The sequence below is a fragment of the Podarcis raffonei genome, chromosome 6, assembly GCF_027172205.1.
Source record: "Podarcis raffonei isolate rPodRaf1 chromosome 6, rPodRaf1.pri, whole genome shotgun sequence".
In the NCBI taxonomy this organism is placed as follows: Eukaryota; Metazoa; Chordata; class Lepidosauria; order Squamata; family Lacertidae; genus Podarcis; species Podarcis raffonei.
Window position 1 is genome coordinate 84,760,486 of NC_070607.1, and position 14,057 is coordinate 84,774,542.

The window sequence follows — 14,057 nt, forward strand, 5'->3', positions numbered from 1 at the left end:
AAACCCATGCTATGCCACTGGGAAGAAGCTCTATGGAACTTAATGGGACTCACTTCTGAGTAACTCGCATAGCCTGGATAGTTCAGTTGGATAGATGGGGAATCTTGTGTGTTGTGATTGCCATGATTTTGCACGGCTCATCTTCTCTTGACACGGCGTGTGTATTTCAGGGGAAGGGCCATAGCTCTGAGGCTGAGCAACTGCTTTGCATGCAGAAGGTTCAGTCCCTGGCATCTCCCAGTAGAGACAGCCCTATCTGAAACCCTGGAGAGCTGCTGCCACTTAGATCCTGCATTAGATGGATTCGATATGAGGCAGCTTCCTAGATAGCTCCGTTGGTTAGAGCATGGTGCTGATAATGTCAAGGTTGCAGGTTCGATAAGGGACAGCTGCATTGCAGGGAGTTGGAACATTTTCCTGATGGAAAATAGGGATGTCCCAAGGAAAAGCAGAACATTCCAGGATCAAATCAGAAACCGTAAATCCAGGACTTTCCTTGGAAAATAGAGACTCTTGGAGGGTTTGCTATTCTGTGATTCTACGATTGCACTGTGGATCTTCTGCATAATTCTCACATTTACCAGATGCACAAGAGCTGCTTTGACACCCACTTAGTCTTATGTATTCTGCTCAGATTTTTCCTCCTAGTCCTTTTACTTTATTTTTTTCAGTAGATCAGCTTCCAAATGTGCCAGCACAGAGATGTGTTTATTTATACCCACCGAGGACAATTTTGTGGTTCTCTGAGTCTTTCTATGAATACCCAAACACAATAAATAGGAAGGAAAACGAAGTCAAAACTTCTGTTAATTATGTTGCACCTTAAAACGTATCTATGTGTGATGGCTAATTTGAAATAAAGTGGTCCGCGAGGCTTTTGAAGTCGGGGGAAAGTGGTTTGGAGACGTGTCGTGTGGCTGGCACAAAATGTAAAAGGAAATCTCATATACAAAGAACGGGAGCAGAGCTCACATCTGCCAAGCCCAGAGGCCCCCTGGCAGCTTCCGTGGGCTAAGAACTCCTTCCCACCTCCCCTTGCTAAATGCCTGAGGGGCTTTAATAGCTGCTGAAATGTCATAAAACAAACCTGTTTGCAAAATGTCAGAAAAAATGCAGTATGTCCAGAAAAACTGGATCTGTTTGGTACAATTATTCAAAGCGACAACTTTGCTCAAACAAACCATCTCAGAACCACTGTCTAAGGAGTCTAGGGAGGGAGAAAGGGAGGGAGGGAGCGAGGGAGGGAGAAGGAAGATGTTTCTAAAGTATTTAGTAATAAGTAGGGCTTTTGAGCAATCAGTCTTTTTGGAGAAATCATATCCCAGAAGGAAGCTTTCCTGAGATTTCTAAACTCACAGTCAGTGTAATCGAATAGGTAGCTGAGATTCCTGCAATGCGGGCGATTGGACTGTCCCTTCAAAGGCTATGATTCTATGGATTATGGGGGCGAGCTCCCCCAGTTGGGCTTGGAAGTGGGCTCAGGCCACAGGCACACCATACATTTAAACATCCATCCATAATTTTATTTGTATGCCGCCTTTCCACAGTTCAAACCATGGATCAAAGGATCAAAGGAGAAGGGGGGAAATAGCTAAAATCCTCTTTGGTGCTCAGTTGAAAATATTGTAATCAGGATAACATTGTGCAAGTTATGTAGGTGGCCATAATTTATTTCTGAAAATATAATAGGCCTTGTGTGTGCTCTGTGTGCGTGCACCTGTCTCTATGTGCAAGCGTGCGTGTGCGAGGAGGACGCCCAGCTCTGACAAGACCTGGCTTTTCAACTCTTCCACTCGCCCCCATCCAACTTCCCTTTAGAGTGATGGCATTTTACAGCTTGAACTTCAAAGGTTAGTCATGCAACGGCACGCAGACCGATACATGCATATATGGCTCATTTATGTGTGGGATGCATGTACTTGCCTGGATAAACCTGGAATCTGTCCAGGGAAAGGGGGGCGGGGGGAAAATAAAACCATACACAAAAACTCAAGTTGCATGTGCAATTGGAGCAAATTTGCATTTCTGCCTAGGCCAATATGGTTGACTTTAAAAGCAAAAACCAAGCCTACTGAGCTTGCAAATGTTCCCCTATGCCAGGGGTCAACAAACTTTTTCAGCAGGGGGCTGGTTCATTGTCCCCCAGACCTTGTGGGGAGCTGGTCTATACAGTGGTACCTCGGGTTAAGTACTTAATTCATTCCGGAGGTCTGTACTTAACCTGAAACTGTTCTTAACCTGAAGCACCACTTTAGCTAACGGGGCCTCCTGCTGCTGCCACGCCGCCGGAGCACGATTTCTGTTCTCATCCTGAAGCAAAGTTCTTAACCTGAAGCACTATTTCTGGGTTAGCGGAGTCTGTAACCTGAAGCGTATATAACCTGAAGCATATGTAACCCGAGGTACCACTGTATTTTGAAAAAATAAATAAATGAACGAATTCCTATGCCCCACAAATAACCTAGAGATGCATTTTAAATAAAAGGACACATTCTACTCATGTAAAAACACGCTGATTCCTGGACCGTCTGCGGGCTGGATTTAGAAGGCGATTGGGACGGATTCGGCCCTTGGGCCTTAGTTTGCCTATCCATGCCCTATGCAAAGGTTTGCTGTCCTCTAAGCAGGTAATTCTTCAAATGGCCACAGCTTCTTCACAGTCCGTAAACCTAAATCCAGTGGATATAGGGAGAGTGAACACAGGCTGCCTGGTTATCTTAGAAAAGATTGTGTGCTCGAGTGAGTATCCTCTCTTCAACAACAACAACAGTAAAAAAAAACCACCTTTCACTCTGCTTCCTAGGAAGGTCAACTGCCTCTGGCTTTTTGGCACTCCTTCACACCAGTTTGTCAGCAAGAAAACCTGTATCCTCATACAGATTAAAATCAATTGCCCCAAGGATACCAGGTCCAATCTCTTTTCTTTAATAAGGTAGCATTGTAAGAGACAAGTTGTAATCACTTATGTCACTATAGCTGAGCCAGAATTGCCTTTAGATAAGATACTAGCTAGGTTTATCAGAACCTCTCTAGCCATAGCCATCTATGGTTGGCACTGAGTGTCAAATGAATTGTAATGGAACCACAATTAATCTGTTTACCTAAAAAGCTGCACAGGGGTCTTCCTTCTATTGTAAAAGGAGAGCAGCTATATAAAAGTAAGGTTAGTGGCAGGGTACCAGTGTGATGTCAGGGATATAGGGTCAGACATGGGGAATCCCTGATCCCTTGAAGCTGAATAAATGACTTATTATAAAATTTTAATTAGTGATCGAATCAAAGTGACTAAAGTGTGCAGCTGGATGGAGGAGAAATTGGATTCTGATTTTACTGTATTTTATAGAAAAACTACCTAATCCACACTTCTCAGACCAATAAATGACCCTAAACACAATTACTCTTCAAAAATCTGCACTTCCGCAAAGGTGCACAAAATGCATGTATTAAGAAGAGAAGAAGAAGAGGAGTTTGGATTTGATATCCCGCCTTTCACGTCCTTTAAGGAGTCTCAAAGTGGCTAACATTTTCCTTTCCCTTCCTCCCCCACAACAAACACTCTGTGAGGTGAGTGAGGCTGATAGACTTCAGAGAAGTGTGACTAGCCCAAGGTCACCCAGCAGCTTCATGTGGAGTAGCGGAGACGCGAACCTGGTTCACCAGATTACGAGACTACTGCTCTTAACCACTACACCACACTGGCTCTCAAGTGTGCTTAACAACACATGTGTCAGGGTGAATAACATACAAAAAACACATTATTTTAGAGGAAATTGCATACAAGAATGTGTGCATTAGGAGAAATCCACCCTAAAATGTCGACAAATCTTAACGAGTATTTCCCCCCCCTTCCAAAATCTCAAATTGCTACAGAAATGCAGGGATCTGAATTTAACATGGGGGGTGTGGAGGAAGGGAGAAATGAGAAACCCCCCCAAAATGGGAAGATCTGCCCATCGCTTGCTTCAACACAGGTGTGTGATGTAGAAATCATCTGGTGAACCTATGACGGTACGGTGCAGAATATGAGCCCTATTCAGATGCCCTTCCTGATGTTCATCCAATTTACAGAGGTTGTACAGGAACTGCACCTCTTTGCCCTGCTCCCAAGAAGACACACTGTGCCTGCCCCACCGTGACACCCACAACTTTGTCACCGACATGTGAGTGGCTTCTTGCGTGTAGGCGCTTCATGGCATTGGGACCTCTGTATTCAGCTTGGCAGTTCCCAAATCCTGCAGCCTTGTCCTACCACGGCTGGTTCCTTGCCCACGCCCTGAAATCCTCCCAGCTTGCTGACTTTTGTGTTTATTGTTGTTGAAAGCAAATCCAGGTGACATCCCTTTTGGGAAGTCGCCGTTCATGATGCTTCGGAAATGAGCTCCTGGTGCCTCGTTAATTGCGGCAAGGGTTATGTGCATTGGAGCCGCAGCAGGATGAAGGGGCATCAATAGGACCAGAGCAGCTGTTCACTAGCGTCTTAATTGCCGTCTGACCCTCTTGATTGGAATGGAATAGAACCCCATGCTGGGCTAGAACTTAGCAGCTTCCCTGATGAATAATTTTCGAGGTGCTATCCTAATCATTTTCTTTAAAGGGAATTTCTGTGTGTGCGCGAATAGGTGGTGAATATTGTGACTGCCGTTCTCACTCAGTATTAGCCAGGTCTTACCGATGTAGAACAACACATATCCTTACTTTGATTCTTAGGGCACAATCTCTTAAAGAAAACCATCTATAGTACATTCTTACTGCATAAAATGTCTCAAGGCCACTTATCAAACCTTACTGAAAGATGAATACCAGTACAGACTATCATCATATGCATAGGACCCCAGTTAAGCGCCAAGTACCTGGGTGACGGGACGCGGGTGGCGCTGTGGATAAAAGCCTCAGCGCCTAGGGCTTGCCGATCGAAAGGTCGGTGGTTCAAATCCCCGCGGCGGGGTGCGCTTCCGTTGCTCGGTCCCAGCGCCTGCCAACCTAGCAGTTCGAAAGCAGCCCCGGGTGCAAGTAGATAAATAGGGACCGCTTTCTAGCGGGAAGGTAAACAGCGTTTCCGTGTGCGGCTCTGGCTCGCCAGAGCAGCGATGTCACGCTGGCCACATGACCCGGAAGTGTCTCCGGACAGCGCTGGCCCCCGGCCTCTTGAGTGAGATGGGCGCACAACCCCAGAGTCTGGCAAGACTGGCCCGTACGGGCAGGGGTACCTTTACCTTTACCTTACCTGGGTGAACAGGAATGTCATTGCCTGGTGCCTAAAGGTTAAGAATGATTGCACCAGCCATTTATATTATATTTGCAGAAACAAAGAAAGTCAATAGACTTGATGGCAGGATTTAAATAAACATTCACATTATTGGTATTAGAAAATGTTTAGAAAATAGTGAAATATAGTGTATTTACTTTTATTTTTATGTTTTTATGTTTGATGTTATTAATAACTTTTTCTGTTAGGAGATAGCAAAGTGGGTGAAAAGAGAAATAAACTAGAAGCGGAAGTTGGGGGAAGGCCTGGAGGGGAGGGAGGGAGGAATATATAGTGAATGTTAAGAAATTGAGATGCATGTAATGAATGAAAAAGAAAAATGAATAAAAATTTCAAAAAAGAAAAAAGAATGATTGCATCTGGTGCACACCTCTGGGGAAATTATTCCACAGTTGGGGAGCCAACGCTGAAAAGGCCCACTTGTGTGTTGCCAGACTTCACGCTTCTCTCAGGGAAGCCCACAAAGAAAGGCCTCAGATGACCAATGCAGGTTCTGTGTAATAAGCATCTCCTCTCTCCAAGGAATTATGGGAATTGTAGTTTTGTAAAGGGAGGCTACGGATCTCTTAGAATTCTCAGTATGCTCCTCAAACTGCAGTTCCCAGGTTTCTTTGGAGGAAACCTTGGTAGTTGATATAACACTGCTAGAAGTGTGCTGTTTAGGTATGTCCAATGCTGTGGTCTGCATAGACATCTCATACCCCCTCTTCAATATGTAGGTTCTCTGTAATCTCCCCTGTTATCTTTTGCTTCCCGGTAAGCAAAAACTGGGAAGGGATAGGCAGTAGTGAGTAATTTATCCTCAGCATCACAGCCGTTACAAGAGAATGATGTTCGATTTAGAGAACAGCCCATGGTTTGTTTGTGCTAACCATGGTTTGCGACCTAAGATTTGAGCTGTCAAATATTCAAGCAAGCCATAGTTTATTTTTCCTCTCCCCATTTGTTTTCTGTCAGCTGAGCACTTCCATCTTTAGGTACAGCACCAGGAACAAACCATCAGCCATCAAACCAAATCATAGTTAACACAAGCCATGGTTTCTTATTCTGGTTTGCTGCTGAAGGAGAAACTATGGCTTGTAAATTCAAATAGTGCACCAAGGCATAATGAAGCATCTTTAACTATGTTTGGTGAACCAGAATGCTAGAACTGAAGGTTAAGATTCAAATCATTATTTGGCTAGAAGCAGCTGTCAAAATGATGGAAACAGGGGGGAAACTAAACTCATTTGTTTGTATTCTAGCAATAAGACATGGGCAGTTCTACTGTCACTGATGTCTTCTGATTTCCTTATCTAGGGAGGCTGATCTTTCCTAGCAAAGCCACTTTGTCTTTCCTTGTGCTGGCAAATTAATCCTTGACACACCTGGCTCCCTTTGATCTGGTTCTCCCATTTAGCTCAGGCTTAGAAAATGTAGCCGAACAGGATGTCAACTCCTTTAACCTCCTACTCAGAAGAGATGGCTCCCACGCACTGTTAACACCACGACTTGTATCAAATTCAGAGTCTGTGATCTCATGAGAATTGAGCAAGCTTGGAATTGGGCAGGACATTTTATAACTTTCATCCTTAGAAGATGTTAAGCAATTTGGAAAGCTCACTCTTTTTCCCTTTTGGATTTTTTTTCGTGAATTTCGTTTAACCCATGACATGCAAGCATGCAAGGGATTTGCAAGAAAAGGTCGCAGTGCGGAGTGCTCTCATTTAGTTCTAGCCAGCCTACCGTGCCCTTTCCAAGGACACTCCATTCTGCCCTGTCTCCAGCAGTCAGTCAGAATTATGTGCCAACTGTGAATGCTCCATTTAGGGTTTCTTCACTCTAATCTCCCCTCTTCAAACCTTGAGTTTTCTCCAAGGCTGCTAATACCTCCTCCTTCTGCACAGATGGTGCCACTTAAGCTATAGAAGGATGTGGGCAATTTCATACACCGACCTATGCAGACCTTGTGCCTTCTAGCTGTTGTTGGACTACAATTCCCATCAGCCCCAGCTGGCACACTTGGAGTGGGCTGGTGAGGGACCCTTTCGAGACTCTAAGGCTCTTGGCTAGTGCCTGATCTGGGTAACTGCTGGCCAACTGGTCAGACTATTTCTCCACCATCTAGCTCAGCATTGCATCTATTCTAACTGGTAGTTCCTGTCCAGGATCTTGCGCACAGGTCCTTCCAATTGCCTGTCTCTGGGATCTTTTTAAGTGGAGATCCCAAGAACTACACCTGGGACCTTTAGCACACAAAGCATGTATCCTGCCACTGAGGTATGATTCCTCTCAGCAAGCTTGCAGGAGGCACCATCCCTCCCATATTAGTAGTACTTTATTTAATCGAGCACCAACGTCGCTGTAACAAAGCCCAGCTGTGTCACCACCTGGGATGAATTATGGAGGGCAACCACAACCCTGGAAATATGCTGGGGGGAGCAGGTGGTGCAGACAATATGCTGAAAGGCCAGCTGAAACAATGCGACACCTTTTCTACATTAGAAATGAAGCCATCTCTCAGGTCATTAAAAAAACAAAATGTGAAGGTACAAAACCTTGCAAAAATTCATCATTCAACCTCTGCTTTCGTAACCAGACTTTGAGAGATACTTTGAATGCTTTGTGTGGTATGATCTCATTCATGTTCTCTCAGAAGTAAGTCCACTGAGTTCACTGGGGTTTAATCCTTGTGGGCATGAGGCTGAAGCCTAAACATTGTAGAACCTTTAAAACTTCAAACAACCTCAAACTCAAACAAAGAAGTGTCTCTTTTCCTATGTGACCTGAAGCCTGTTGTGGAGGCCTTCTTGTCCATTTCCTCACTTTGGGGTGCCTAGAGGACAGGGAATACATCAAAGGCCTTCTCAGGTGGTGCATTCTCCCTTTTGAATGCCCTTCCCAAGAAACCCCATCTGGCCATGGTGCAGTTAAGTCATTTGAGACCCTGGCCTTGATGGTCTCACCAGGTGGGCCTCAGTAGATGATAATGTGCATGACTTCATCTACTACAAAAAATGGCGTGGTGGTTGTCCTGTACTCTTGTTCATTTTGTTGAGTAGGGCTGCTGCCCAAAAATTCAGTCCTGTTGGTACCAATGCCACCTGGCTGTCTTCTTTCAGAGCTTCAAAAAGCTTGCAAAAGCCTTCCTTTGTCAGAAAAGGCATTGAGCCCACCCCCCACCCATTAGGATATTGTAGTTCCCCACATTTTAGTACCACGGCTGCAAACATTTCGCTTTTTATCAACTCAGGTTTCATATTCTGGGCCTCTCAGTTTTAAACTGAGTTTTGATGTGATTTTCAGTTTTTTTAAAAAATTAATTCCTTATGCAGTTTTGTATTGTTTTATTGTTTTATATGCTGCTGTTGTGTTTTTACTCATTTGCTTCTTGAGTTGCCCAGAAGATTTCTGTTATGGAATGACTATAGAGAGATACTGAGTAATAAGAATCATAAAGCATAATTTTATCCCCTGTACAAGGCTAAGTCAAGTGGGATATAAATGTCAGAAGGGGGAAAAAAGAACAAGACGTGCTGATGCAGAAGATCAGTGGCAAGTGTCAACTTGCCAAATCCACTCCTTTTCCCTTCCCCACCCCAAAATCCAGCATTATCCATCACTGAACACATTCCTAATCCAATTAGGAAAGTGCTAACCTTGAATTTGTGGCAAGCAACTTTAAGGTAGCATCCTGTGCACACCTAACCAGTGGGGCTTTGGATTAAACATTAGTAGCTGCTATTTCTCCCAGCAGCTCTAAATCATTGCAACATCAGGTAGGGTTGCCATATTTCAAAAAATAAAAACCAGGACACCCCAAAAGTTGTTGAACTTTTAAAAAGAAAACCTGAAAGTTGCAGAGCTTTTTCCTACAAAAACACCCCCAAAAAACCAAGATTGACTTGCCGAAGATCCAGGACAAATTGCCACCTTTTGGAAATTGCCCCCTGGACATCAATTCTGCCTTTGAAATCCCAGTAATATCCAGGAAAATCGGGACATATGATAACCCTAGCACCTAGCAGACTCTGTGGTGAGCGTGACTTTTGGTCCCCTGAACACACCCAATTAACCAAGCACCTTTTGTACAGAGAGCTTAGTTCATTGGGTGTGGTCATGACCAGACCGTGGGGCAAGGGGCAGGCATCAGACCAAAACATGACTCAACTCTCTCAGCTCTGATGTTGGAAGTTTGGATGAGGCTCAGCTTACAGGAGAGGGGTTTGCATGGGTTAAGATAGATAGGGACCTCCAGATTCCCAGACTATCCCTGTAATTTAACCTCGTGAGCTGACTTCTCTATATCCTCGGTTTTTAGACCAATACTCTCCAGTTGCATTCTGTTATACAATGCCCTCCTCCTCACACTTCTCCCTTGGACTTCACGATGTGATGTCATCTTTAACTATCCTCTGAGAGAACAAAGGAGCAAGCATGGCTGCCTTGTTCTTCTCTAGACTAGTTAGTTAGACTAGAACCTGAAACTTTTCTATCCAAGTTATGTATTTCCTATAAATAACTTGATTATATTCTTACCTGCATGCATATCTCTCTAAGTGTGATTGCAGCAAATGAAGTCTACTCTCTAACCAAAATTCACTGTCTTAAACGCTGCTTACTCTGCATATCTAAAGGGTTTCTGATTTTATCTCGGAATGTCCTGCTTTTCCTTAGGATGTCCCAATTATCAGTGCCTTTTTTCTGGGGGGACGCAGGGGTACGCATACCCCTAAACATTTTGTGTTTCTAAGTTTGGCCTCATTGTGGGGCAGTATTTCAATATGAGTAGGAAAATGAGAGTACCCCTAAACATTTTTTAAGGAAAAAAAAGCACTGCCTATTTTCATTGGAGAAATGTTGAGAGGCTATGGAGTTGTGCAATCCCTGAGCCAAGGAGATAAGTAACTATACAACCTTTAGAAGACATCTGAAGGCAGCCCTGTATAGGGAAGGTTTTTTGATGTTTAATGTTTTATTATGATTTTCTATATGTTGGAAGCTGCCCAGAGTGGCTGGAGCAACCCAGTCAGATGGGTGGGGTATAAATAAAATTATTATTATTATTATTATTATTATTATTATTATTATTATTATTGAATAGGATGTCCTTACTTTCATCAGAGAAATGTTGGAGGGTATGTATTTGGGATTAGGATACCTGTGTGCTGTGTCACACATTCACAAACACACTGGAGTGCTGGTATGGTTGGTGAGGAGCTTTAACCATCTGGTTCCTGGTAATGCATGCTAGTCAGTGGATGAAGGCTCTGGTCCAGACTCCTGGATTTTGCTTTCCCAGGCACTTTCCTCATGCTGTCAGTGGCGCTGGGCCCTTCTGTAGGTGTCTGTGCCTAGCACTTAATGCACTTCCTCCTTGGAAGGGAGCAGCAGGGCCAAGTCAACAGCCTTTTCCGTCTTTCACACACTATTAGCTGCCTAAAAGCTTAAATCAAACAGGGATGGAACCTGTAAAGTTGTTGAATGCTCTTTGTGAGACTAACCACATGTTTAGCCTCAGGACAAAGGAGTAGTTGATTATTATATATTTTGTTCTCTCTCTCTCTCTCTCTCTCTCTCTCTCTCTCTCTCTCTCATCCAAAGCAACAGAAGCCTCCTTCTCCTGAAGGCAATTTCAAGCTGTTATCCAAGAATGAAAATTGATATTAGTTATAGCTGTACTCAGCCAATCTTAATTTTACTGACGCTCCAGGCTAGCAAATATGAAAATGTCAGTTTTCCGGATGATAAACTGGTTCAGTGCAAACAGTCCAGGGGGTTCTGATAAAGCAGCAATTGCCAGCATTTGTTGTGACATAGCAAAGGACAATTATACAATGGTGGCATGTTAAAAAAAGGAAAAGGAAAGAAAGGTGGCAGTAGCTTTGTTTGGAAGCAAACCAATTTGCGTTAATTCCACGTGGCACAGTACACTCCTAGCACATGTCCAAACATAAAAGGGCTTAGAGGAATTGTGCTGGTCTGGAGAACCGAGAAAAGGGAGGATGGTAACTCTCAGCTAAGCCTTGGATAGCTGTCTAGAAGAGCTTGTGGCAGGGAATAGCGCTTATTCTTTCCATCCCAAACTTTAGCCCCCTCCAAAAAAGGGTTCCTTAAAAAGGTGGCAATTCCTTCCCCCAGGCTTATAATCTAAAAATACATGACACAAAAGGAAAATGGATCGGGAGGGAGAAGGAAATAAGCAAACTCAGGTATAAGTTAATAACTAGCTGGCATGGGAAAAAATCAAGGAGGGTGGGGAGGCAAAAGCAGTTGGTCTCCCGGATGAGCAAGTGGAGTGAACCTTTTCCATCCTTCTGCTAATGCAGCCTGATATAATGACTTTTTCTGCAGCTACAAACAGAAAAGAGGCTCATCTGATTGAAAGGGATACTTCTGCACTTCGATACAGCAAAAAGAGGATGGGGGAAAATGTTGTGGGCAGGCAAGGAAGCATCAGGCAACAGGGGAGAAGCTGTGTCTGGGTGGTAGAGCACATGCTCTCAGGATCTATCCTGGGCGTAGTCAATAAAGGGTAGCAGGTGATGGGAAAGACCTCTGGCTAAGGGCCAAAGTGGTTGTGACATAAATGCAAGAAGGTGCACTTAAAAATTAATGCACATAGCAGCTATAGGATAGTAGTGGGGAAAAGCAACAGAACCTAACTAAATATGGTACAGTGGTACCTCGGGTTACATACGCTTCAGGTTACAGACTCCACTAACCCAGAAATAGTGCTTCAGGTTAAGAACTTTGCTTCAGGAAGGGAACAGAAATCGTACTCCGGCAGCACGGCAGCAGCAGGAGGCCCCATTAGCTAAAGTGGTGCTTCAGGTTAAGAACAGTTTCAGGTTAAGAATGGACCTCCAGAGCGAATTAAGTAATTAACCTGAGGTACCACTGTACTCAGTTTTTGTCAATATTTATTTTGAAGGGAAATTATGAGCTTTTAGTATGAAAGTACCTTGACCAATACTTTGGCCACCTCATGAGAAGAGAAGACTCCCTGGAAAAGACCCTGATGTTGGGAAAGATTGAGGGCACAAGGAGAAGAGGACGACAGAGGATGAGATGGTTGGACAGTGTTCTCGAAGCTACCGGCATGAGTTTGACCAAACTGCGGGAGGCAGTGGAAGACAGGAGTGCCTGGCGTGCTCTGGTCCATGGGGTCACGAAGAGTCGGACACGACTAAACGACTAAACGACAACAAAAACCTTGACCATTCTGTGGGCACCTTTCTTTCACATTAATTTGAGAGAAAGTCCCCCCCCCAAAGTGATCCTGGCATCCCTTGCATATAAAATAAATTTCAGTATTAGGGGAGGTACCCTAACAATCTTGATACATCTCCATGAGTCCGTTCCAGCAAGCATCTTCTAATCAACCCTCCCACTTTTTCTCCTTTGCCCCTTAATTTCCACATCAGTCTATCTGTCTGACGTCACTCAAGCTTTTATGAGCTGAGCTTTATGATGCTTTCTGTTTTATAAACATTTTCCCAAGTGACCTTTTGTACGGCACCCTCTGTGATGATTTAGGGTAGAGGATGTTTTATAAATAAAATAATAAGCACCATAAAAGAAGAAGAAGAAAGAGATCTCAGTGTTTGCAAGACAAAATAATTTTACAGTGCCTGTTCCTTAACAGAAGCATCCTCTTGTGTCTCTGAATATACAGTAACCAGCCCATTTAAGCGTATAAAATGGAGACTTCCCTCCACCTTTCCCTTGCTTACTTAAAGGCTAGTTCTGTTGTCTTGGTATTATCTGCTGTACAAATATTGGCTTGTTCCTTAAAGCTACTTTCACGGAAAGTTTAGTGTAGTCTGAGAGTCAGAACATATCCTTTATAATGTGCTGGATAAGGTAAATGATACCAAATAAAATGGAGGATTAAGACATGCTACAGCTTGAGGGTACGCATATACATTAGACATATATATGTGTGTGTGTGTGTGTGTGTGTGTGTGTGTGTGTGTGTATTTAAAGAACAGGATTTATTGTTGACTTACATTTTTCAATTGGGTGTGTTCAATCAGCATGGCGGGGATTTATGTATCACATCAATTGTTTTCCATCTTATGCCAACTCCCCATAGCGTAGCTACATACCAGAAACCTCCATCATGAAATAGTCAACATATCTAAGTCAACCTCTTTTGTATGTGTGTTAAAAGCTTCCACTAAAGGACCTTCTCTCTCTCTCTCTCTCTCATTCCTCCTTTCTCTCCCTCTCTTTTGAGTTAATGTTAAAAAAGGGGCCTCCGTCCTGAATGGGTTTGCCATTCTCCCAGGGTGCATTTTCAGAAGTAGTACAAGAATCTCTGACTCCATGCTGATGGGAGTCATAGTCTAAATCTTTTGGAGAACACCAGATTGCCAAAGGCTGGTTTTTCAGCCCCTTTTAACCTGGCAAATTATGAATAGTCCAGCTGTTCACAGCATCAGTCGGTGGGGGAGGTAGAAATAAAAAGAGGACATCATGGGGCTTAGTTGCTAGAAACCAAGGATCATCACCAGTTATCTAGACACAGTATTTTAATTATTTTAATTAGTAAATGATGGGATGAGAACGCAGGCTACTCAAGCCTAATGGTCATTACAGCCTCTTAATATACTTGCAGGGCAATTTCTGTTTTCAGAGTGGGGACGGCGTACGAAACGACACAACAGCATTATACTTTTGCAGAACAGCCTGGTCTCATTTGTTCCATTATTTTACAACTGTGGTTTTGGGCTTTGCTGTCTTCAGAAATTCTTCATCTCCCGCCTCTCTTTCTCTCACGCACACGTATTTTGGAAACTGAAGGCAA